This window comes from Notamacropus eugenii, chromosome 7 (genome assembly GCF_028372415.1).
Source record: "Notamacropus eugenii isolate mMacEug1 chromosome 7, mMacEug1.pri_v2, whole genome shotgun sequence".
Classification (NCBI taxonomy): domain Eukaryota; kingdom Metazoa; phylum Chordata; class Mammalia; order Diprotodontia; family Macropodidae; genus Notamacropus; species Notamacropus eugenii.
In genome coordinates, this window is record NC_092878.1 from 166,440,503 (window position 1) to 166,468,332 (window position 27,830).

The 27,830-nt window shown below is 40.5% G+C and overlaps 2 long non-coding RNA genes across 3 annotated transcripts in view; one reads left to right on the top strand and one right to left on the bottom strand.

The window, feature by feature from the left end:
* Positions 1-4,585: 4,585 nt before the first annotated feature.
* On the top strand, positions 4,586-27,629 carry LOC140514945 (uncharacterized). Of its 2 annotated transcripts, none has more exons than XR_011970779.1 (4): positions 4,586-4,671; positions 15,484-15,583; positions 19,057-19,087; positions 27,329-27,629. It is a non-coding gene; the product is annotated as an uncharacterized lncRNA (long non-coding RNA). The 2 variants fall into 2 exon arrangements; XR_011970778.1 differs by having other exon boundaries at positions 15,484-15,579.
* LOC140514946 (uncharacterized) overlaps positions 4,666-27,830 on the bottom strand; it is a 93,995-nt gene continuing 70,830 nt past the window's right edge. Inside the window, exon 3 of the long non-coding RNA XR_011970780.1 lies at positions 4,666-12,117. This is a non-coding gene — a long non-coding RNA (uncharacterized lncRNA). The remainder of the gene's footprint in view (positions 12,118-27,830) is intronic.

The following is a 27,830-nucleotide window of genomic DNA, read 5'->3' on the forward strand; positions in this document are numbered from 1 at the left end:
TTCTGTGACTTTTATTTCATGTTTACTTCATGTGAAGTGGAGTTCTGTGACTCTAGCCAACACACTTTCCTTTCCAGTAGGAAATGTTGTACCTCTAATAAAATATGATCTTTGCCTTACACGCACACACAAACAATACCCATAGGAGTCCAAGTTGGAAACACTCTGTTCCACTCTCCACTCTCAGCCCCAACATGCCCCCAGCCTTAGGTCCTGGCAAGAATAACTTAATAAGAAACATCAATCTTGAAAGAAAATCAGTGCTTTTTTTCTGCCCCTTCACCTGCCTCCTGGGCACTTAGACCATGGCCATTGATGTATCTGCAGCCCATGAATATGAGAAGTTTCAAATTTTCTCCCTTTCAGTTTCAGCTTTGTCTTGTTTAATTAATTCATCCCTCCTTTCCAGAATCACAGACTCACACAACTGGAAGGGACCTTGAAGGGTGTCTGCTCAAATCCTAACCTGATGAAGAAGACTCCTTTTCATAATATCCCCAAGAAGTGGTCCTCCAGATTTTGTCTGAAGATCACCAGTGGAGAGAGCCAATGACTTCCTGAAGCAATCTCAATTCAGGAGATCCCAACTGATAGAAACTTTTATTTCCCCAGTCAATATCTGTCTCTGTAACATCTGCCCACTGCTCCTAGTTCTAACCTCTAAGAACAAGAGAACACCATTAGTGTGCATTCTACACAAGAGCTCTTCACATTCTGGAAGACACCTATCATGTGTCCTTTGATTCTTTCTTCTCCAAGATAAAAACTCTTAATTCCTTCAAATAGCATCGACAGAGTACGATCTCAAGGGCCTTAATCCAAACTGCCCTCCTTTGTGTCCTCACTAGTTTATCCATACCCTTCATAAGCATTGAAAAATATATTAAAAATCATATTCAGCAAGAATTATTAATTCCCTCCTCTGACAGTGATATCTTTCACTTAGTCATGCTATACTGTGCCTCTGTTAGACAACACCTATAATATTAATTATTATTTGTGTTTGAGGAAAAAGAGTAAAAAACAGTATTCCCACTTCTGAAGTTAGATGTGATAATGATAATGAAGAATGGACACAAAATAGACCTTCACAAAGGTTATTGGCACCACCACCCCACTCACCCACAGAGAAGGATCTCTAAACCTCAAAAATGAGCACACAAAAGAGGAATATGAGCAAATAGGTGGTGAGAGAGACCAAACTACCTGCAATGAACTCCACACTAACAACATTCCTGGGTGCTGAAAATACAAAGAGATGTGATTGCTGTGATGTGAGCCACCATCACTGATGTTTGAAAGGTCATTTAGAATGGGAGAGGTGTCAAAAGACTAGAAATATGTGAATGTTCTTGCTTTCCTAAGGAGAAAAGAGAAGAGTTCACTGAGTGAGCTAAACTTCAACACCTGGCAAAAATCCTACAACGTGTTAATCAATATTGTAAAATGTTAATGATCATGTAGAAGAGGAAGCCATAGTCACAAAGAGCTAACATACCCTCACCCGGAAGACATTACTCTTAACTAAATTCAATTCCTTCTTAACTGAGTTACTACACTGAGACACGTAGACTTAGATTATCTGGATTTCATTTGTAAAAAAAATTATGCTCAACCTTCTTTGACAGTTAAAACACACAGCCAACACATGGGGAAGGAGTCGAAACTAAATTTCTGTTTTCAAAAATGTAACTACAATTGGACAAGCTAGTACCAAAATGGTCCCATTTTCTTTATCCCCTTCTGAACTAATTTTCTCTGTATATATACACTGCACTTTTATGTTTCTCTCTTTTTCACTTGAATTATCATATCACGTATGTAATTCTGATTTTGCATTCTGTGGTCTGAGTACTGCAGAGAAGTCTTCCTAGATATCTTTCTATTATTCAGATTCTCCATTTTATGAATCTGATCTGGATCTGGTATTCAACCAAAACCGAGAGCACCCATTGAAGCAACTCCCTCTATCAATGCATATCTGTCCTGAAATGCATAGTTTTCCATTCTTCAACCATTGAAAACAGGTTCCTTTTACAAAATGTATACATGATTGAGAGTTGCTTTTCTTAATTCTATTTTTTTCTATAACAAAAAGAGGTGCTGTTAGGAATAGTTTTGTATAGATAGTTCATTTTTACTTAGGATATAGTACTAAAAATGAGAATCAGTGGGTTAAAGGGTATGAATAGTTACGTAGCTCTTACTATAGAGACTCCTATTGCTTTTCAGAAAGCTTACAACAATTCACAGCCCTCCAAGCCCAGTTATGTCACTTTGGAATTTCATGGCTTCTTTAATTGTCAAATTGTCAAAATTTGGTTGCCCGGAGAAGTTCATCAATATCGTACGTAAATTTCATGATGGCATGTTTGCCCAGATTCTGGATAATGGACAAAGCTCTCGTGCCTTCTCAGCCACCAATGGAGTGAAACAGGGCTGTACATTTGCTCCTGTCCTTTTTAACATGATGTTTTCAGCCATGTTGACAAATGCTTTCAATGAGGATGAACACAGCATCAAGGTCAACTACCATACTTACTGATGGTAAGTTCTTCAATTTGGAAAGGTTACAAGCCAAGACCAAAGTGGAGGGAGTGTTGGTGCATGATTTTCTGTTTGCAGATAATCTGAAGCTGAGATGCAACAAAGTATGGATCAATTCTCTGCTGTCTGTGCTAATTTTGGCCTAATAATTTACACCAAATAAACACAGGTGCTCCATCAGCCACCACCATACCATCCATACATGGAACCTTCGGTTACAACAAATGGAGAAGTTTTGAATGCTGTAGATAAGTTCACTTCCCTTGATAGCGTACTTTCCAGGGATGTATACGATGATAATGAGGTTAATGCACACATTGCCAGAGCTAGCTTAGTGTTTGAGAGGCACCGAAGAAAAATTTGGGAGAGAAGAGGTATTAGACTGACTACCAAACTGAAGGTCTACAGAGCCATTGTGCTGACCTCATTGTTATATGCTTGTGAAACATGGACAGTCTACCAGTGCCATGCCAGGAAGCTGAATTGTTTCCATTTGAACTGTCTTAGAAAGATTCTGAGGATCACCTGGCAGGATAAGGTACCAGACACTGAAGTCCTTGCTCAAGTTGAATTGTCAAGTATTCAAACTCTGCTTCAGAGAGCACAACTCCTATGGGCTGACCAAGGTGTTCTAATGCAAAATGTAAGCTTGCCAAAAAGACTATTTTATGGAGAACTTGCATGGGGCAGGCAATCACATGGTGGCCAGAAGACACGATACAAGGACACTCTCAAGGTCTCTCTCAAGAACTTTGGATTTGATTGTGCAACATGGGAGATACTGGCACAGGACTGCTCAGCATGGCGTGCCCACATCAGAAAGGGTGCTGTGCTCTATGAGCAAAGCAGAATTGAGACAGCACAAAGTAAATGCAGGATGAGCAAATTTGGGCTATCCACCCCAAATATTCCTATGGACTGTCCGTGTCCAACCTGTGGTAGAGCATTACGAACTCATATTGGTCTGATCAGCCACAGCTGGACACACTGAAATTTCACTTTACAATGGCAATGTTATTTTGGTCCTCTTCGAAGATGGATAACAACCAACCAATTGCTAATTTTCTGACTAAAAGATCATATTTCAGAGTAATTTTGTTATTTTTCTTAAATTGTTGCTAACAATTGATATTTTTTCTTCTAAGTGTTCTCTGTTCATATCCTTTAAAGACATCTATCAGAGATTAATTTCTTTCAGAATTTGATAATTCTAGATTTTTTTAGACGGTATCTCTTTATCAGGGATGTCTCATCCAAAAATATTTTTCTCATGCTTCTTTCCATTTTATATTGCATATTTTTTGTTATGCAAACTTTTAATAATTAAGTTCACTTATTTAGCTTCATAATACCTTGTATTTCTTGAACAGCTCAGAATTTTTTCAAACTCTTCACAAATGTGAAAAATAACACGTTGCATTACCTTCTTTTTTCTGGTGTAACATTCCTATCTTTAAAACATTAATCCCTTGGGAATTAATCATGGTGTACAATTATTCATCATGGTACTATTCATCATAATGCTATCCAATTTCCCCAGTAGTTTTTATAGTATTTTATAATATATTTTTTTTGCAGTATTTTATGATCCCAGATTCATAGGAAATTTTTACATTGGATGCCTTTGGTTAATATTCAGTTATCTACTATGTGCTCCTGTTCATTCTTTCCTCCCACCCCTGCCATTTTTCTCTAGTAGCATTTCCCATTTACATCCAGTAGAGGCAGCTCGGTGGTACAAGGAGAAAGTGCCAGGCCTGAACTCCTTTTCATGAGTTCAAGTCTGACTACAGACATTTACTAACTGTCTGACTCTGGATAAGTCACTTGACCCTGTTTGCTTCAGCTCATGATCTGCAAAATGAGCTGGAAAAAGACATGGCAAGCTACTCATATCTTTGCCAAGAAAACCCCAAATGGGGTCACAAAGAGCCAGATGTAACTGAAACATGACTCAACAAAGCAGATTTTTATCTACAGTCATAAAGGGAGTAAGACCCAGAAGTGGGATTTGGACCAGGTCATCTCATGGCAAAGCCAGTGGATATTTCCACCACATCCATTGCTTTTCCTTTCCAACCATCAGGCAGAAGGCTGTGTGCAAGGACTGAGGATTGTGTTCTGGTCAGTAGCAGCTAAGCAGTCAACATGTGGAAGCTTTAGTTTTTAAAAATAATTTCTATGGTATTTGAAAGAGTTATTAACATATTATATCTACATATATACATGCTGTTCTCAAAAATGAATTTGTCAGATAATGAAGTATGGAGTAGAACTGAGAGAAGAGATTTCTTTTTTCCAACAAGGGCTGAGTGGGAGCAGAGCTGATTAAAGAGATTACTTGCTATTAATAATAATTTCCATATATAATATGTGTCCAGATCATACCCCTGACCCTTTTCTTTTAGGACACAGAGAGATCAAAAGACTGATAAAGAAAATTAGGTGAGTTGCCACAAGATGTGGGGAATGGTGCTGTTTTTTATTTTGCCTGGTGTTATCTTGTCATTCAAAGTGACTATAGTTTATTACCTTTGCCTGGCATTGAAAGGCAAGATTTGAGGTGGAGCACTACACTCTTGGCAGACCACATGAACAAACTACATTGTTGTGTTCATCCTTCGTTGCCCCAGAAGACCCTGCCATCACAGAAATGATGACATGACTTGCACTTGACTTTGTTTTGAGTGAGGGAGGGCAGTGCAGGTCACTAGCCTCACTTCTCCTCCAGAGCCACCTGAATCCAATGACCAGATATTCATCAGGATGACTGGAGATGACCCAGGATGCCATTCTTGTGGACCTCATTTGAGTCAAGACACTCTCCTGCAGTGTGGGGACATTAGATGTGTATTCCATTGTGTCTCAGAGATTTGTCCTACAGATCTATCATTTTGCTCACAGTTTCAAATCATTTTTCCAGTTGGGGAGCCTCTTTTCCTATTTGCCTTCAATACTTCTACCAAGGTGTCCTCCTGAAAAAGAATTCTAGTTCTCAGCAAACATATTTGGTGAATATTCTCCTCACGTACTTCTAGGCACTTGAATTCCATCATCAGCTTGTCGTGTTCCTTCTTTGTTAATCTCATTTCTTTCTCTATTTCTTATCAGATGCTTGTTATGTTTCCTGACATGTCTTCCTACAGTTATAGCTTCATCTTCCTGGCCATTGCTGTTGAGAATTCCTTGTTCCCCTTTCTTTTTGGGTGCATTTTCTTCAATTTCTTTAAATCCACCTTTATCTTAGAGTTTTTAATTTCCTTGCTAATTTCTTTAATTATTTTTCTTTTCTGAGAAACAATTTTCTTTTGTCTCTTTAGTTCTTGTGCCTGCTTCTTCTCCTTCTTGCTGATTCTTTGAAGATGAGATTGAGGGGCTAGGTCTCATGACATTCTCAAAGGAACAGATTGAGAAAACAGAGGAACCTCAGAGCCCAATCCCACCCTAGCCCCATTCTATTGATATAGCAATAGAAGTACAGAAAAGCTAAATGACTTGACCAAGGTCATAAGTCTTATCAGAGAGAAGACTCAAAGCCAGGACCTATACGCCAAATGCATGGCTACTTGTTCTACACTAGCTTTCTCTATCTTATCAGAGAAGTTCCTTTTTACCTAGATTTCTGCAAAGCCTTTGAAAAGGGCTCTCTACCTAAGGAGGTGGAAAAGAGAAAGAGAGGTGGAGTAGATAACCCCTCAGTTAGGCAGAAATATGTGAATGACTAGACCTTGGGTGCAGGGATTCAGGATTGATGTCATCAAAGAAAACCTCCAGAGAACTGCCCCGGAAAGTCCTCTTCCCTTCAGCTCTGGGACTTGGACTGCTGGACATTTTTATCAGGCTTTTTGATGAAGGCATAAATGGTATTCTGATAAGATTTGAATCTGATGCAAAGCTGGAGAGGATTTCTCAAATATTAAAAGACCGAATTTTAAAAGATTTTGACTAGATTGATTGGACCAGATCCAAAGAGCTGACATTTAATGGGAATACAAATATGGTTGTTTAGTCATTTTTCAGTCATGTCCAACTTTTCGTGACCCCATTTGGAGTATTCTTGGCAGAGATACTAGAATCGTTTGCCATATCCTTCTCCAGCTCATTTCATAGATAAGGAACCAAGGCAAACAAGTTAAGTGAATTGCCAAGGGTCACACAGCTTATGAGTGTCTGTGTCCAGATTTGAACTCAAGATGAGCTTTCCTGACTCCAGATCCAGCACTCAATCCACTGCAAAGCCACCTAACTGCCCTACAAATTTAACAAGTCTTAAGTTAACTTGGGATTTTGTGAACTCTCTCCAGTCAAGCGAGTGCAAACGCAGCCTTTGAATCAACTGTTCTCTAAGTAACTATGCTAGAGGTCAGTATTGGGGACTAGGCAGATTTGGTTCCAAGTTTCCTGTAGTTAAGGAGGATTCTCTCTCTCTTACTGTACCCTCCCTTAGTTAATGCAGAACCAAGAAAGAGCAATGAATGACATGCCAACTGGCATACTAGAGGTTATCATAAAGAAGTCACTCAGAAGATCGGGCTTCTGGGACCAGCTCTGGTACTCTCTAGCGATGTGACCTTTGACAAGTGCCTTTTTATCTCCAAGCTTCAGTTTCTTCATCTGTGACCTGAGGGCAACACCTGGGGTATCTACTTCAGAGGCCCAGTGGGAAGAGGACATGAATTTATGTGGCAGGAAATGATCTGTAAACTAAATTTATATGTACATACATACACATACAAATACAGATATATATGTACATATATGTTGCTTACACACAGGTACATAAATTTACATGTATATACATGAACATGTTTTAGAAAAATGATAGATGATGATAGATGATAGATTGGTGTCCATTCTTCATTTTTTAAGAGGACCAGTGACATTGTGGGGTGATTTCATGATTTGTTTGTGAATTGGATTGAAGTGAGGCAGAGCTGCACAAAGTCATCAACCTCATGCTTTCTTCCAGAGCCATCGAAGTTCAGTGGCAGCACAAGAGTCAGGGTGACTGTTGATGGCCCAGGATACAGCAGATGACTTTGGTGTCTTCCATATCTGACAAAGCTTCAAGCACCTGCTTCAGTTACCTTCATAACCCTTGGAACAAAGGCTATGTGCCCATTCCACTGAAGATGGTCTTCACAGGCTTGGGGTAGACATCCGCCTAACTCACCAATGGGCTTGAGGCCTGTCAGTTACCCTCAACCTGGTTTGTCCTATTTGCCAAGATGGTTTTACTGAATTGTGGCTGCTGCTCATGCTACAGTTTCTTGGAGGCACAGGTGAGAGTTGAGTGACAGGTGGCCACCAAAGGTGGATGAGCAGCCCTGAAAAGGGCTAAGCAAAGCCTCACACTAGAGATGTTAGTCCTCCCTGAATACCTCATACACTACAGGTGATAAATGGGTAGATAAAAGAGAGATGATAGATAGGTAGCTGATGGATAGATAGAGAACTCTGGGTAGGATTCAGATGGGGCAATTTTCTACTCTCTCACAGAGTAGGTGAATTGACATCTATGAGTTTCAGTATGAGACTGATCTCATTCATAAGGTCTATCTGGTCCAAACACAGCCCCGGACTGAGGAGAAAATCATTGCTTTTCTGAATCTCAAGGCAGTGCAAGAAAAGTCTCCAAGACCCTGCCACCCAATGTATAAACTTTGGTGGCAGAGAGAATCCTGGAGGAAGCCTGGAAGTCAGAGCCTGGGAATCCTGTGCTATGTGACTCATGCCCTCCATGCTAGCTGGATGCTCAGAGATACCCTCGAGTTCTCTAAATGAATAAGGGAGATATAGAGCAAAGCTCTACCAAGCAAGACTCCTTTCCATTGGCCAGTGTGGGGAATGGTTGTAGCTTCAGACAAGTTGCTTCTTTTCTGTGAGCCCTCACTTTCTTTTTCTGTAAAATGGAAACAATCGGACCTGCTGTAGTCCATTGATTTTCATGACAATTACTGAGTAACTCCATTACAGAATCTGGAGGTAATGATGAAGGGAAGCCAGGAGAGCTCCCCTCAGTGACTGGACTTGATGGTCTGGATTATGGACCCTGGAACTTGGATCATGTGCCCTGGCCCATTTTGAGGAAAGCCTAGAATGGATTAAAAACCAAAGGCTTCTGGTTGGTCCCAATCTTTCTCTCCCTGATGCCATCATGGAACGCTGCTTCAGATAATATTGGCCAATCAAAAGTAAGAGTTCCCACTTAGTAAGCTTTAAAGGAAAAGACAACTTAATAATGACTGACCTTCATATAGCACTTTATTTATCATTTTCACTTAATTGTCACAAGAAAGCTGTTCATTAGGTGCAATTATTATCCTTATTTTACAAAAGAGGAAACTGAGACTGAGAGGTTAGGTGATTTGCCCAAGCTCATACAGCTACAAAGTGTGTGGGGCAAGGTTGGAACTCAGGTTTTTGAGTCTAACTCTAGCATGCTCTCTATTATACCATGTAAATGTGTCACTTGTGCTCTCAGTCTTTTTTTGTATGTATAAATGTCTTTATGTATAATGTATAAATGTATAATGTATAAAAGTCTTTATGAATGTATATATTAGGACTTGGGAAAACTCCCCCTTGGACTTCCTGTAGTGAAAGCAGAGTTTTCCCCCAACCCTGGCAGCCAGGGAAACTGGACTCAAATTGCAGCAAGAGCATGTGCTCGTCTAGCTGATCCTGAGGCTTGATCTCAAGGCCTTGGCTATCTCCTTGGCTCTGTGTATCTTTGTCAGATCACAGGTGATCAGATAGCAATCCTGAGATGACTGTTTCCAGGCCGGGTGGCTACTTCATGGAGTAAAGAATTCTGGTATTGTAAAGTATTCTGGATCAGGAGCAGCAGGGAGGCTCTCCCTACAACCACTAAAACAGTTCTCAGAGGACCGCAGGAGGGATACAAGCCATGTTCTAGCTTATATAGGTGTTGTAATGCTGAGATGAAGATGAAAGGACTCATCACCAGACCTCCAAAGAGTTTCTTGTTGTAAATAAAATAAGACTTATGTGCTTTGTTTCATGAATTAAAATTATGTCCATGTGCATTCATGAGTCTTTCCCATTTTAAGCAAGTTTTTTGTGATGAAGGAGATAGAGTTATCCTATATCTTGTCTACTCTGTCCTATCCAGTACTTTTTAGAAGATGCCCTGTTAACCCTTTTGGGAAGGCCCTACACATGAGCCTAACCTAGTATTCTACTCTGGATTGGGAGTATAATGAGCCAGAAAACATGAGAAAGGCCTGTCTTTTCTCTTTGGGGCCAGACTCACTCAGGAATGAACTTGGTCAATTCAAGCCCAAGACTGGGAATGCTTAGTAGCAGAGGATGTACTCGGCCTTACTGGCCAGTGGGGCCATAATTCACAAAGTACCTTTTAATGTCAATGACCAGTGACCTCGGAGGCTCCTTAATAGTTCTGAAACTGAAAAGCCAAGATCCTTTAAAAACAAACACTAACAAACCCTAAAAGTTTCTCTTTCTCTTAAAAATAAAATAAAAACAAAACAACCTCCCACTAAAAAATGAAATAAAACCCAAACAAACCGGGGGGCCCCAAAGGAAGTGGAAACATGAGTGTAGTTTACACAAACTGAGGGCCCATGATGCAAGCCCCAGAGGGCTAAATGTCCTCGTGATGCCTCCATCTCAACCCCTTGCATCACAGGGTCCCCTGGAAGCACTGGGGTAAACAAAGAGCACCGTGAGCTGTGTGGGCCTTGGAACTTCCCACCTCTGCCCACATAGGGGAAAAAAATGACCTCATTGTCGGTGGGATTATGGAAGTCCCATGAAAGCCAGTCCTCTGGGCCCTGCCTCACAGGAGGAAACTGAGGCAAACAGATTAAGCTGAGACACAAAAAAGTATGGATGGTTCCTGTGCTGCTTGCACTGATTTTGGCCTAATAATTAATACCCCATCAGCCAGCACCACAACACCCATATGTGGAACCACTGACCATAGCAAACGGACAAGCTCTGAATGCTGTTTACTTACATAGGCAGTATACTTTCTAGGGACATACACATGAAGATTGAGGTTGACACATGAGTTGCCAGAGCTAGTTTGGGAGACTCTGAAGAAAAGTTTGGGAGAAAAGAGGGCTTAGACTGACTACCAAACTGAAGGTCTACAGAGCCGTTATGCTGACTTCATTGTTATATGGCTGGGAAACCTGTACAGTGTACCAGCACCATGCCAGGAAACTGAATCGTTTGCATTTGAACTGTCTTAGAAGATTCTGAGGATCACCTGGCAGGATAAGGTGCCACACACTGAAGTCCTGCTCCAGTTGAACTGCCAAGCATTCAAACTATGCTTCAGAGAGTGCAACTCTGATGGTCTGGCCACATTGTTAGAATGCAAAACAATATGTTTGCTAAAAAGACTATTTTGTGGAGAACTAACACACGGCAAGCATTCACATGGTGGTCAGAAGAAGCCATACAAGGACACCTTCCAGGTCTCTCTGAAGAACTTTGGATTTGATTGTGTGACCTGGGAGACACTGACACAGGACTGCCCAGCATGATGTGCCAACATCAGAGAAGATGCTGTGCTCTGTGAGCAAAGGAGACTTGAAGTAGCTCAAAAGAAATGTGAGACGGGCAAATTTTGAGAATCAACCCAAAAATTCACGTGGACTATTTGTACTGGACCTGTGGTAGAGCTTTCCAAGCTTGTACTGGTCCGACTTACTGTAACTTAACTCTAACATATTGATGTCATTTTGGACCTCTTTGAGAATGAAGGACAGCAACCAAGCCTACACATGCCCCCCAGCATTACCCAGAAATCTTTGCAATGCTTTTAACACACACTATTAGCTAGTAAGCAAGTGATATTAGGGTTTATCTCCATACTGGACTCTGGTCTTCATGAGGCTAGGGACTTAAACTTTGTATCTTCCCTAGCATTTGGTATAATGCTCTGCATGCAACAGGTGCTTAATAAATGCTTACTTATAATAGCACTACAATGCTATTCTTTAGCCTCTGTAGATCTACATAATACTAGTATTTGGGGACAACAAAGCTTTTCTTCTCCCTAAATCCACTGGCCCACATCCCACCTACACTATTGTCTTGGGGGTGGGGGGGGTCTTAACATTCACCTTATCATTAATTTGAGAGTATTGAGGTGATTTCTGTCAAGCAAGCAAGCAAGCTGACCCCAAGCACTTGGGGCTTTATTTACACAGTGTGTGCTCCATGTTTGTTGAAATTAGAATATTTACTTCACAGGTTTCCTGGTCAAGTATACTAAAGACTGGGTGTGCAAAAAAGGGCATTCCTGCTTTTATCTTTACGGGGGGTGAGGAGTGGCTCTCTGGCATGGTGGTCTTCAGCAAGTGGCTTGAAATGAAATAATAATGCTCCTTCCGTCATCGGCAGAATTCTGGGCAAATCCAGTGATGTACGTAGGCAAACCCCTTCCAGCTCCACATGTACCTTTACTGCCCTCCCCTCATTTGGGGCTCCACCTGGCATTCCTTTTCTTTGCTTCTCTGAGCATTAGAATGTAAGATCCTTGAGGGCAGGAGCTTGACTCTGGGTCTCCAGTCCCTGAAAAACAGTAACTATTTAATAACTTATTTTTATTTGTTTCTTCACACTCCTCACCCTCCTGACTTTCTCCACCAAACAACTTGTTTCCTCATCCTGGAAGTTCATTCTCCTCAGAGGTTCTTTCCTCTCGTTGGTTAGTTCCTCCAAGAATGTCCACTTTAAGGAACCTGTCCAGGCCAGACAAGCTTTCATCCCTTCCCACCCCCCTCCAGGGTCTCTGCCTGAATCTCCACCATAAGCCTCCTCCCCTAACGAGGGGGCCTTCTCCCTTCCCTCCCCTGCTGGCTTCTGGGTCTTCCTCTATGAGAATTAGAAATTAAACTAGAGGACAGGGACGATTTCTGCTGCATTTGTATTCCCAGGGCTAATCTCTGGATTTGATTGGTAGTAAATGCTTTATAAAAGCTTGTTCATTTGACCTGAATTGACTCTCTTTAGAAAGGCCCAAGTTAACTAACTTTTCAGCTGAGTCCTACTCTTAGTGACTCCCTTTGGGATTTTCATGGCAGAGACACTGGAGTGTTCCTTCTCTGGTTCATTTTACTGATGAGGAACTGAGGCAAATATGGATAAGTGATTTGCCCAGGGTCACCCAGCTAGTAAATGTCTGGGGTCAGATTTGAACTCCTGACTCCAAGTCCTGCGCAGTGCCACCTAGCTGCCCCAGAAAATTCCTTGTGGCTTAGGAAGTAGAGTACTGGACTTTGATTCAGAAAGATTTCCATTCCAAAGCTACTTCTGACAATTTCTCTCCCTGCGCTAACAGGACAAGCCATTTAATCATTTGATGCTTAATTTTAGTTCCTCATCTTTAAAACGGGGATATTAATTAATGCCTTTAGTCTGTCCTGGTCCATTTAAGCCAACTTTAGGGTCAAATGAAAGTTCTTTCCAAATATTAGTGCGGCCCCTCCCCCCCACACCTCTCACCTCCAGTGGCTCATTACCATGTCAATATCTCTCACACCCCTCTTTTCCTTTCTATTCCCCTCCCCTCATTTTCACTTGTCTGGATTATTGCCTTGGCCTCCTAATAGAGGGTGCTGGGAACATGTGGCCTTGAGGCCATATGTGGCCCCCTAGATGCTTTGGTAAGGCCTTTTGACTGAATCCAAATTTTACAGAGCTGGGATTTAAACCCAGGTCCTCTGATTTCAGGTGAGCCCTCCTTTCCGCCTCTAGTTTCCCCCTTAGCCAATCTGTCCTTCACACCACTTCCAGATTCATCTCATGTATAGACGCACCCATGTCATGTCATGTGTCTGCTTAAAAATTCTTTGGCGCTTCCCTCTCACCTACAGGGTAAAGTGCATATGACTTAAAAAATTTAACATTCAAGGCCCTCTGTGATTTGGGATCACTCTCACTTTCCAGGCTTTTCTCATATTACCATTCTTCACCATGATCCTTCCCTGAGGTCAGATGGAACTACTCCCAGAATCCCCTCCATCATCATCCATCTACCTCTGTGATTTCTTAACCTCCTTGCTTTTGCCAGGGCTGTCCCCACACCTAGCATGCCATTTCCCTGCTCCTTTATTTGGTGACTGAAATCTGAATTTCTCCAACTCCAAATCGAATGGTACCTTCTCCAAGTGACCTTCCTGATGCCCCTGCCCCACCCTGCCCCCAGTCAGCTGCTCTCAGATCCCACATCATAGTGTAATGTTTGCTCCTGGTGATCTGCACAGCCCTCCCTCACTCAAAACAAAGTCAAATGCAAGTCATGTCATCATTTCTCTGATGTCATGGTCTTCAAAAACAAAGGATGAGCACAACAACCTTTTTAAAAAATTAACTAACTAAAATCTATTTTTTTCTCCTGCCCACCCCCACTATTGAAAAGAGAAACAAAAACCTTCTCATGAATATGCAGAGAAGTTGTGATTCATTTTCTGTGATTTTTTTATCTTCCTTCTTTCTCCTGTGTCATGAAAATAGGCTGTCTCCATTCCTTCATTTCCTCCAGCTCATGGGCCAGTGCTTTACACACAGTAGGTTCTTTCTGCCTGCTTGTTGATTTCATTTAATCCCAGCATTTCTGCCAGGGCCATCGGGTTAAATGCTCCATATAAACTTGTTTTTGTGGAAGCACATGGAAACCACCTTAGATCATGCAGGAAATCCCTAAATTTCTGAGAGACTTCAGGGCCAACAATCCACGAACAGGAATTCCCCATGCACCATGCCCAACAAGTAATACCACTTCTGTTCAAAGACCTTCAAAGAGAGAGAACTCCACAATGCTCTGCCACCAGTTCTGGGTCATCTAGACTAACCCCCTCATTTGACAAGGGAAATGAGGCCCAGTCAATGTCATGGCCTCATCCAAAGGTATATAGTAAGCTGCAACTCAAACTCGCATCGAGGGATCACATAAACACAAAAAAATTATAAAATACATAACTACAATAATTTTTAATGTAAAAAGAAAAGCAAAGAAGGAATGAACAGAAGAATAAACAAAAGAATGAAGTGAAGGAGGGAGAAAATGAGGGAGGGAGGAAATAAGAAAGGAAGGGAGGAAAGGAAACGAAAGGAAAGAGGAAAGGGAAGAGAAGGGAAGGGAAGGGAAGGGAAGGGAAGGAGGGGAGGAAGGAAGGAAAACCATAAAGAATCCCTCATTATTAAATTCAGAATAAGCACACGCTAACCCTTTCTAGTCAGTATGTGTCTTTTGATATCTTTGACATTACATTCTTTTCCAAAGTTCACTGTGGATATTATACTGTAGTGAACATACAACTGACATACACCTCCCCTGCCAAGCAGTGCCCTTTGAGTGACCCACAAGGCAGAACAATTCGTCAAATCGTGGTCCAGCTAGTAATGATCTCCTTAGAACTCACTTAAGCTGGTCCTCCAATGAGTCTCACTGTTCATGACTAAGTCATGAATCTTTCTGGCTTGGTTGGACCTGCCAGAGCTTGTGTTCTCCTGACAAACCCTTCAAGAAGACAGAGTCAACTCCATGCCAGGATGACGTATCAGAAGAAGCCTCTAGCATTGTGCCATACAGAAGAGCAGCCCTTAGTCAGCATTTGTTTAGTGTGCTGGTTGCTATTGTTATAGGTAAGGCAGTCCTTGTACCACATGACTTTTCTCATTTTAACGTTCACTACTGTAACAGATTCATGGCATGAACAGTGTGGACCCTCCCTCCAAAGGTGCAGGTTGACACCTAAGCAGACAACCTCCTCCTGTGTGAGTCTTGCCCATATCCATCCCTATGAGCATCTGCTCAATGTCATGGAGACATAACTATCAATGGTTTGATGTAGAACTCCACAGTGAACATCACAATGTGGAATACTTCACTTGGTTCCCTTGTGTAACCAACTATTGTAATTGTATCATTGGTAGGGGAGACAACATGACTAGTAGAGAGGGAACCAGCCATGCAGCCAAAGACATATACGACTTCACATCTCATCTCTGGTAGTGACTGGATGGATGGCAGTGAGTATGTCATTTAACATCTCTGTTCTCTGGGCAACTCCTAAAGACTCTAAGTCAGAGGCTGAAGTGCATTGGTAAAAGGACGTTCCCTGAACCAATGAAATCAAGGGTATAGTCCCTCTGTCTTTTACAACATCTATAGTTATATCTATATACATATGTGCATATCGGTCTTCTCTGTTAGAATGTAACTTTCTTGTATTTGTATTATCATCCACAGCATGTAGCACAGTGTTGGCATACAGTAAAGACTTAATAAATGTTGGTGATTAGATTGATAGGTCAATAAGTTGAGAAGAATGCACCAGTGTGCACTAGGGATTTTCTGTAGCAATGAACTTGACTAGTCTTCATCATCACTGCCCTTGGCCATGACCAGATCACTAAGTTACCCAAAGCTATTCAAGCTCTTCACCCGGCACTCAGTCCATCTCTCATTCCACTCAATTCCCAATCAAGTTGAAGAAAAATGTTTCTTAAGGAAAAATCAACATCTCCACTCTTCCTTCTGCTCCCCCATCATGCACACCCTTAACATGATAGCCATGACAGCAGGTCCTACTACTTATGGATGCAACATCTTTGACAAGGATCTCTCTGGACTCTGCATGGACACCTCCAGGGAGGAAGAACTTTTGCCTTGAGTAAATATGTTCATCTCTGGAGAGTTCTGATTACTAGGAACTTTTTATACAATATCCAATCTACATCTGCCTCCCAACAACTATCTGGAACTCTTCTCATTTTCTTCTCTGGGATAATGTAGATCAAGCCTGACCTAGTTTTCATAGGAAAGCCTTTTAAGGTCATGACCATGGTCCTCTGATGTCTTCCCTACTTTAACACAAATGCCTTTTGTTCCTTCAACTCATCTTTGCATCCCACAGTCTTGTCTTGCCACCGGCATCACCTTTTCATGGTCATTCTCATAATGTCAATTCTCTATTGGACATTTCACTCTCAAAGATATCTCTAACTCAACATGTCTAAGGCAGAACTCATTATCCTTCCCCAAAATTGACTCTTTTTCCAAACTCCCCTATTTCTGTTGAAGGCACTGATAATCCCTCAGTCTTCCGGGCTCACAATCTCAGCATTATCTACAATTCCTCACTCTTCATCATGCCACATGTCAAATAAGATGCCAAGTCTTGCCATTTCTACCTAGAGGCAGCCAGGTGGCATAGTAGAAAGAATGATGGACCTGTAGTCATGGAGGCTTCATTCAAATCCAGCTTCAGACACTTACTAGCTATGAGGCTCTGCACAAGTCACTTAACCTCTGTCTGCCTCAGTTGTCTCAGCTCTAAAATGGGGATAATGATAGCACCTACCTTCCAGGGTTGTTGTGAGGATAAAATGAGATATTTTTAAAGTATCTAACATAGTTTCTGGCACTTAACAAATGTTTTTTCCGCTTTCTAACCCCATATTTCTCCCATTTAATACTTTCTCATATTCCCTCTAGGATAAAATAGTCATTCATTCATTCAAGAAGCATTTACTAAGTACCCGCTATGTGCCAGGCACTGCTCACTGCCTCTGTTAATCTTTTAAAGCCCTTCACAACCTCACTCCAATATAACCATCCAGGTTCCTTGTACCTGATTCCCTTTACCACCCTCTGCAATGGAGTCAAACTGACCTTCTCTCCTGTATTCATGTGTGCTGCTTCATCTCCTATCTCCACTCCTTTGCACTGGCTGTTCCTCTTGTCCAGGATTCATTACTGACTCACAGAATTCTTCTTTTTATAATGTAGCTCAAGTCCCATTTTCTACATGAAACCATTCCTGTCCTCCCCAATTGCTAGTGCCTTCCCTCTCAAATTAATTTATATTTAACAATCTTTTTTATTTCTTTTCCTTACATTTGTACCAAATACACTGTCATCTAAACTTGTTATTTGCTCTCTTAGCATGAAAGTTCATTACTATTAGCTATTGTTCAATTCATTGTATTTATTTCCTATCATGTAGCAATGTCAAACACACAGTAGGGCCTTAAAGATATTTATTCATCAGTGGGTTGACTGGTTGCTTCTCTGACTTGGTGATCTAGGGGTCAGTCTGAGTACAACATTCTAGATTTGGTCTCATGCAGGGAATGATGAAGCTAATGTATCATCTCCCTGATCATGAAGACTTTGCCTCTGTAAATTCAACCTAAAAATCATATGACTCTTTTGTTGCTATGTTACACTTCTGAGTCATATCAAGCTTGCTTTCCAATAAAGCTTCCAACTGTTTTTTTTTTTCAGATGAATTATCATTCAGTGTGTTGACAGCTAGTTCAAATTTCCTGATTACAAATTTCTAGAAGCATGTTTGGTCAACACCTCCATGCCATTTGATTTCCTGGAACTTACTAAATATTTCTGAACAAATGGTGGTAATTTCATTTTTTCATCCTCATTTACACCTTGAGTATAAGGCATCATATTGCCTCTGCTTCTTGAGTGAGAATTTTTTTCTCAGAATTCTAACACATCTTACTACCTTTATTCAACTTTTAAACCATACCTCTGTCCATATCTCCCTGGCTTACTAGGAGAGCTGTCCTGGAATAACTTAAAGTTGAGGAGGGTTGACCCCATTTCATTTAACCAGGGGAATGCTTTAGGCTTTACACAAAGGCTTTCCAGAGGCAAATATTGTCAATACCTGATGAAAGAATATGGTACACTCTCCCTTATGCTAGTCTGGGAATTGCATGAGCCAGAGGGCCTGAAACAAAACTCTGGGTTTCTGCATAGACCATCATCATTTTTATAAGTGGTTAGACAAACATAATGTTTCAACAGGAGACCATTTGAACCAGCCATTTACCAAACAAGCAAAAACAAAGTATTAAGTTTATGAGAGAAGCAGAACCATAGAATTTTAGAACTGGAAGGGACCTGCATTAGTTTAGTTATCAGAAAACTGGTCAGCACCATGGCCAGCAATTAGAGGGGAGGAGAACCTGCTGGTTGATTCAGCACTAATGGCTGGTGATGAAGACAGTAGTGAGCCTCTCAAAGCTGAGGTGTATAGCACTGATCCCATGCAAGGGCAGGTATATGAAAGGAGGAAGGATTGTTACAAGATTTGTTTAAGCTTCATTCATTAGGATGATCAACCTTGGTACCTTTAGGCATTGAATTGGTCACAGAATGAAAGTAAAACCTAGATGCTGTCTGGAACTTGGATAGAATATTATGTATATATTTACTGATGACAGCTTCCTGGAAATAGATATGGACATGTCTCTGTGCAACTAATCACAGAGAAGATGGCATTTCTTCCATTACTGAGGGAACATGGAGAGATCTGTGCCTTAGGAATATTAATTTTAGTGACTATATGGAGGAGGAACATGGGACCTGAGAGAAAGAAAATTTTGTTTTATTATGGGTATGGGAAGGAAAAGTCACATTGCATAATGATCACTTCTGATTAGCTCATAATTCTAATTTGAGTTTTTACTCCTTTACAGGGAAGAACTTGTCAATACCATCCCTTCATGAGTAAGTGATTTTATTTTCTGGGTGGGAAGAACTTCCAGTCCCATGTTCATTTTATGGTAGCTATGCTGGTAATACCTATAGGAAAACATTCATCTGAGCAGAGTTGACACTTGACAACAAAATATTTCAGTGGAAAATAAATGGCCAAATATATTTCATTTGTATTTTCTTCCTTTTCTACTCTTTCTTTCTTTTCTTTTTTTTTTTCCCTTCACCTCTCTAATGTAGTGGGATGTGGTCTAACGACGTCCCTCCCCAGTTCAAGAAGCGTCAGTGGCTTTCTAGTACTGTCAAATAAAATATAAGCTCCTCATTCAAATCCAATTTCAGACACTTACTAGCTGTGTGACCCTGAGTAAGTCATTTAGTCTCTGTCTTCCTCAGTTTCCTCAACTGTAAAATGGGGATCATAATAGCACCTATTCCACAGAGCTGTGAGAATCAGGTGAGTTAATTACAGTGCTTGTCATGTAATAGGTGTTTCATAAATACATGTCTCTGCCCCTTCTCTTTCTTTGGCATTCCAATTCACAATGTGGCCCCAGCTTATCTTTCCAGGTTGATTACACATCACTCCCCTCCATATTCAGTTGGCCTATCACATTAACCTACAATAGCATGTGTTTCCTAATTTTGATCCTCCCTTTCTTTCCTATGTCTCGACACAGACTACCTTCCCTATGCCTAGAACGTCCTCCCTGTCCTCGCCTCTGTCTCTTAGAATATCTGGCACTTCAAGGGTTGAAGAACGCTTTCTTAATATTATCTTATTTTTTCCTTACAACAGCCCTGAGAAGGTGGTGTTATTAATTATCCCCATGTTACAGATAAGAAAGCAGAACAACAGAGTTAAGTGACTTACCTGGCTAGTGTCTAAGGCTGGATTTGAACTCAAGTCTTAAAATCAATTTGAAGTTGACACAGGTACCACCTGCTACGATCAACCTTTCCCCATCCCTCCAATGTTAGGGTTTTCTCCTTCCTCAGACCATTGAAAGGATCCTCAGTATCTAACTTTTTCAGAAAGAGGTTTTCACTCTTTCCCCCTTTCCAATCCATTCAACAGCATTCAAGAATACATTTTCCTAAAATAGATCTTTGGACACATCTTTCCACTGCTAAACACTTTCAATGACTCTCCATAGTCTACAGAATGTAGTTGACTCAACTCATCATCCATCTGTCATTCAAATTCTCTTTCAATATGGCCCTGACCTATCTTTCCAGTCTTATCTCCCACTCTTCCTCTAAACATGTGCTCTTTCTTAGGCTGTCCATTTCTCCATCTTGAATTCTCCAACATCTGACTCCAGGATTGAGTCCCTCAGGAATTAGCATGGTGCAGAGGCCAAAAGAGCCCATAAGACACCTCAGGCAGCAAATGCTTGATCTGTTTACCAAGAGCAGTGGTGTGACAGTTAAGAGTAATTCTGGCTTCATATAGCAATGTAAGCATGAAATTATAACTAAACCAGAAAAAAACCAGAAGACATTGATCCGTCAAGTCACAAACTTTGGAAAGCATTGAGGGATCCATTTTTTAGATTAAGTGCGATAATATTTACAAGGTACTTAGTACTGCCCTAGCACACAGTAGGTATTTAATAAATGCTTGTTACTTTCTCTTCTGTAGATGATGATGATAATTGTATCAATGGTTATGAGGAGGTGGAGGATAATAGGCAAAAAGCCGTCCAGGAGAAAATGGTAGCTAAACATGATAAGAGACTCGTTGGCATCCTGAAAGCAAAATAAACGAGGCGAACACAATTGAAGCAATTTGGATCTACATAATACCTCTTTTAATGTACACTTTGGGCACTCTAAAATGAACCAGATTAGATTTGTAAAGAACAACCCAACATTAACAAAGCCCATGGTCCTCCACCTTAACACAGCTGGAAGAATATTAGTGCTTCCTTGACAAATGGGCTGCAAAAGATTTTACAATAAAAAAAATGTTAAATGGGGAAAAACTCTGCAGAATTACTTTTGAAATGACCCAGAAATTGTAGAGACTTGTAACAAATTCACAACTTTGAGTTTGTTTACTGCAGTGGAAGGTATGTGTAGCCTATGTGGTCTGAATATGGTCCAAGAGAGGAATCAAAAGGCCTTCCATGTGTAACATTTATATGAACTCAGTCAAAAATGTCTGGGCAAAGAAGAGTTGAATAGATGGATGAGTTGTAGAGATTTTCTTACGAAAATGGATATCTATGATGGCCATTCATGAACAGCCCATTGCTCCTAGAAATTATACAAGGGAACCCAGACTTAGTTGTAAATCAAGACTATACAGGGAAACAAATTAAGCCATGGTATATTACTACAGGCCTCAAAACTTCAGCACCCACTGCATAATAAGACATGACCTAGTGACTAGAATTATGCATCAGAAGCTTTCATATACTGTCAGATGAGAAACTCTCATGCTAAAAATATAGAGCTCAAAATAGCCTTGAGAAATCAATCAATAAGCCATACTGAAAGCAGAACATAATCCCAGACTAAACCATTGTCCATAGTCACCTGACTATATATGATTGATCCATCAAAACTTAAAAGCAGCTAATAAATGTTGTCTTATTGGATACTTACAATCTCCAAGTGGTGGAGAACAACAGGCTTTGAAAATACACAGAAGTAGCAGAAGAAATGCCAATCCTGTGGGAACAGGATGGAGTACACACTACTGCCCTCATCCTGTCTGCAGCTGAAATAGCAGTGATGCTGACAACGAGCCTACAAAAGAGCTGACATCCTAATATCTTTCTTGGACTACAAAAAGGAATTATTTGAGTCTATGCAAAGGTATATAAAATGCTAAATAGAAAACAGCAATTTGTCCCAGGACAAGTCTGAGCTCCGTCCAAAAAGATGATGAGAATGACGATAACCCTATTGTAAATAGCATTATTATAGAGGTTTAAATTTTACAAAGTGCTTCATATACATTATCTCATTGGAATCTCACAGCATAGGTAGGTGTTAAGTGTTATTAGTCCCATGCTTTACTTGAAGAAACTAAGGTTTATAGAGATTAACTGACCTATCCCTGATTTCAGAGCTGATTAGTATGAGAGACAGACTTTTAAATATACTAGAAAAGGTGTTGAATGATTTGCAAAAGTCCCATTGTTCAGTCATGTCTGACTCTTCATGACCCCATCTGAGGTTTTCATAACAAAGATAAGGAAGCGATTTGCCATTTTCTTCTCTAACTCATTTGACAAATGAGGAAACTGAGGCAAACAGAGTTAAGTGATCTGCCCAGGGTCACACAGCTAGTAAGAGTTTTCCTGACTCTAGGCCAGCATTGTATCCACTATGCCACCTAGCTGCCCCACAAACCCTTCCTTCCAAAAAAAATGGCAACTAAGGACATTTTAAAATACCAATCATTGTACATACTTTCTCATCACTAAATATTTATAAAGTAATTGAGAAATATATGGTGGATTTTTCTTGATGAAAATACAGATGCAAACAGGAAAGTTTTGGCAAACGATTTTCCACAATACATCACATCTCCATAAGCATACAATTGGCTATGTGATGCAATCATACTTTTAGACATTTGAACTACAAGCCATGAAAACCAATCAGAAGGAAAGAGGAACTGTGTATTGTTCAGAATGTATTAGAATGTCTTGTAGGTCTGGAAGGACTCCAAACTACAAAATAGTTCCAAGAAGCCCATGAGAAGAAACATAATAAGATAAGCAAGCATTGATCAAAACGAAGACTAGAAAGTCCTATAGAGCCAGCCATTCCCTTCGACTCAGGCATCATATGTGACCATCCAAGTGCCTAGGAGATGTAGCCTTACCATGTTCCCATAAAAATCACTTTTTACTTCCAAATTCCAATGTTTTGCTGACAAATTGGCTTCTCACAAAAATTTATCTTTTGTTGACTTATACCGAAAGATCCTACTTGAGGCTTGTTTTGTTGACACTGTCCCCTTCCCCCAATCACTGATGTGATGAGGTCAAGAACTGAATCATTCAATAACTAAACTGTTCCTCTTTCCCCAAGCTGTGCTTGGTCTTAAGAGTTTCCCTCTCAAAACAGTAATTCTCACAACTATTTGTTACTGGTTTAGAAAATAGAAAAGTAGATTAGTAGGTCAGACTAAACAGGGAAAGAGTTGAAACAATTAAACTCAATAAAGCAGTTTTCAATAAACTTCAGAACATGAACTACTTGATGACTCTTTGACAAGAATTTCTGGAATCACTGGAAAGCACTATAGGAAAAATTAGATTTAGACCATCATCATATACCATATGCCAAATGAGATAACATATCTAAAGCATGTTGCATACTTAAAGCACTATATCAGTGCTAGATATTACACCCAAAAAAGTTTAGAATGGATATATGATATACATTAAAAGAAATTAATTACTGTTCACAGTTATGGCAATAGAGTGAAAACCAGAGAAAGGATAGATATTTTACCAAAGGTAAAATGGGTAACATATTCAGAAAATTGCAAAGTCTTGACAATAACAAAATTAAGTCAGCTTGAATAACATATGTAATCAACTGTGTGTGGGAGGAGGTAGGGAAATCTTTACATCTAACATCACTGACAAGAGTCTGATATCCAAGATATATCAGGGAGCAGTCCAAACATACTATACCAAAAGGCATTCCCCCATTGAAAAGTGGTCAAAGGATTTGAACGAAGAATTCTCATGTTAGAAGCTACACTAGAGACTGATCTAACTACAAAGTAAAAACCCAAATCCAAATTTTCACTCTCACCTAGCAAATTAGCAAACACAACAAAATTGTAAATCTATATTGAGAAATGCCAGTCACATAAATACAAAACAGATCTACAATGAAAAAAAAACCCTTCTAAAGGATAGCTTCGTCTTGATTTGTTAAGTATATGAGAAAATTCTACATAGCAACAGCATTTTCTTTTATAGGAAAAATGAGGATGGATGTTGGGAGCTCTTTGAAAGTATCATTTTTACCTCAAGGTTAGGATGACATTTCTAATGATATGACAATTCACAGGGAGAGATTTAAAGGAAGCAGGCCTTTTATTTTTTCAACCAGGGAAAGGATATGAGCTACATGAGTTGGATTAGGTACAGAACGCTCCAATTCTGGCCCTGGGGTATCAACTCATTTTGCCTTGATGAACTACACACTGGCCTTACAGCTCTGATGGAACCAAAGGACCTTTGACATAGTGACGTGCTCATGGCTGTTCCCATAAAGATTCTGAAGGGATTTCAGTTTGGAGCTGGGATCAGCAGATGGGAGGCTGATCCAATCATCCAACTGGAGCACCATATGTGCTCCAATTCTGATACTGTCTGTCTAGTTTCATGAATGGTGGTTGTCCTTCTTGCCCTTTTGATGGTTTCCAATGCATCCTCTTCTTTCTGCCATTTCATTTGCCTGGTTTGAGGGAGGAAGAATTCTAGTAGGCAGTATGGACCGATGAAGAAAGCCCTGGCTCTACACTCAGAGCACCTGGCCGCTAATTCTGTCTCAGAAATTCGTTGGATAGTCTTAGACAAGTTCTTTAACCTCTCTGATTTCCTCATCTGTAAAATGAGGACATAGACCTTGGTGGCCCCTGAAGGCTCTCTCATTTCTATAATCCAGTTTCTTCTTAGTCTGCAGGTGCCCTTCTGCAGAAATTAAAGATTCCTAACTCTTGGTGAGGGCAGCCAGGTAGTGCATTGGATAGGGTGCCAGGCATGGAGACAGGAAGACTTGAGTTCAAATCCAGCCTCAGACCAGTTCGATTACCAGCTATTTGTTCAAGTGAAACAATTAGTCTATTTTCATGGCCTTTGTCACTGAAAAACAAAAAAAGCAGTAGGTCCCAGAACATGCCAACTGTGTTTCCAAGGGAGGAAAGGATTAGCTTGCTGTGTTTATGCTTATTTTCCCCAACTTCTAAGGATGTCACTAGTTGTTTTATTGTTTTGTTTTGTTTTTTTTATGGAAACTATGGAAGAGTATTAGGAATTTTGTTATTATCATTCAGTTGTGTCCAACTCTTCATGACTCCATTTGGGGCTTTCTTGGCAAAGACACTGGAATAGTTTACTATTTCCTTCTCCAGCTCATTTAATAGATAAGGAAACTGAGGTAAACAGGGTTAAATGACTTGCCCAAGGTCACACAACTAGTGTCTGAGTCCAGATTTGAACTCAGGAAGATGAGTCTTCTTGACTTTAGAGTTAACACTCTGTTCACTGTGCCACCTCATTGCACCTTTCTTTACTTGTAGCTGGTACCAATGAATCATCAGACAATCTACCAATCTTTGTTAAGTATCTGTTGTGTACCAGGTACAGAAAAAGAAATGTCAATGGTATTAAATAAGTCAAGTGGAAGCAGGCTATGGGACATCTCCAATAAGGACTTCTGAGAAACAAGTGACTGAATCCCAAAATGAGAGTCATTATATGGTATCTGTGAACCCTTAAGAGACACAGAGGGAGGCCTGCCATTCCCAGAGAGTCTACAGAGAAGGTCATGGACAAGAATCATACAGGATGAGTACATGTGGAAGGGTTATGGTTAAATGCCTTTTAATTTACTAGAAGTAAGGTGGGGTATCTAACTGAGCATTGGCCTGCAAGTGAAGATATGAGATCAGGGCTCATCTCTGACACATTCTGGCTCTTTGACCCAGGCAAGGCATTTAACCTCCAAGTGTTCTGGGCAATTCTTCAAGACTGACATTTGCAGAGAAAGTAGCACAGACAGAATTTCATCCCCTGGTGCCAAGGCAATACCAGGTCCAGTCATATCTCTCTAATTAAACAAGACACACTCCAAAGAAAGAGACTATACTTTCCATAGGTTAAATCCTGTAACAAGTAAAATTGTAATATAATTCTTGGCAGCTAGGTAGCACAATGGATGGAGTGCCAGGCCAGAAGTCAGCAAGAATAGAGTTCAAATTTGGCTTCAGGCACTTACTACCTGTGTGACCCAGAGAAAGTCACTTTACTCTGTTTGCCTCAGTTTCTTTGTCTGTAAAAAGAGCTGGCAAAGAAAATGGCAAATCACTCCAGTATCTCTGCCATGAAAACCCAAATAGGGTCATGAAGAGTCTGACATGACTGAAAATGACTAAACAACCCCCATGTTTTTTGAGTCCAGACCTCTGATTTCACTAGGGTATGGAATTCCCATGAAATATAATTTGTTGCCTTTATAGCCTGAGTGAATTGCATGAGGCCCATGAGCTGAGTGCCTTATCCATGGTTCCACATCTATTACGCATATCCTCCCAATTCCAAGATCAGGCTGCTAGCCACTAGATTCACACTGCTTCCCGCCTGAAACCCAGCAGATACTTGGTAAGAATTTGTTCATTCCTCAACCCCTTTCAATTCTAGTGCCTTTCCTCCATTAATTATTTCCTATTGATCTGGAATATAGTTTGCTTTGCATATACTTATCTGCCCACTGCCTCCCCCATGAGATTGAAAGCTCCTCCAGGACAGGGACTGGTTTTTGTCTCTTTTTGCATTCCCAGAGCTTAGCCCAGGCTCTGGTATATAGTAGGTGCTTTATAGAGGTTCATCAATTGACCACCAGCTTGTTGGTGCCCAAATTCAAATACAGAAAGCAGCAAAGCTCAGTTAAACTTTCTTTATCATTACGAAGCTAGCAATCCTTAACAAATGCAAGCATTTCAACATCCAAAGAAAAGGAGCTAGGATTGCATAATACTAAAAGCTAGTATTTAAAGGTTTGCAAAGCACCTTATAAATGCTATCACAGAAACCCTGGGAGGTGGGTGCTACTATTATTCCTATTTTACAGATGAGGAAAATGAGGTTGAGGTAGCTTAAGTGACCTTTTCAGAGTCACACAGGCAGTAAGAGTCTAAGGCTGGATTTGAACTCAGGTTTCCCTGACAGCAAGTCCAATGTACTAGCCACTGTGCCACCTATTAACTACTGTTAAAGGTTTATTTCTTAAAAGAAATATGTTTCTATAAGTGCCTATATATACATACACACACATATATGTACATATATGTGTGTACACATATACATGGTGGCCCCAAAAGTTTAGTGAAATTTTAAGCTTTCTTAGATTAAAACATTTTTATAGCACTGAGACTTTTGGAATACCTTGTCTCCATTAACATGGTACTGAAAACTCTCTCCTGAACCCCTTGTCCTCTTCCTTCTGTTTTCTACTCTGAAGTCCTAATATGCTTTATCATCCTTGTTTCAGGTCTATTACTGTGTGCCAACCCACCCTTCTAGTCCTCTTCACCCACAAGCAGAAGCCCTCACTTGTAAGAAATACGCAGAGTCAAGCAAAACACAACAACTCATTGGCTATGTCTGCAAAGGCACATCCGGGGCCCTGCCTCTTAACCATTGTTGCCCTGCCAAGAAGTGGGAGACGTGCTACATCATCTCTCTTTTGGCTGGCTGATGCTGGAATCAGAGTTCTGAGAGCTTGCCAGGTTCTCTCTCCTTACTTTATTATTGTCGTTGTCCCATAAATTCTCCTGGTTCCACTTTTCTCAGTCTGTTTCAGTTCAATCAAGTCTTTGCAGGTTTCTCTGAATCCAGCAAAGTCACCATTTCTTACAGTCCAATAAGACTTCAATAGATACATGTACCCTGATTCTTTTCAGCCTATCCCCAACTGATGGGCAGGCCCTTAATTCCATTTCTTTGCAAAGCAATGGACTTCCAACACCAACACAGATGTGGAGGCTGTGGTT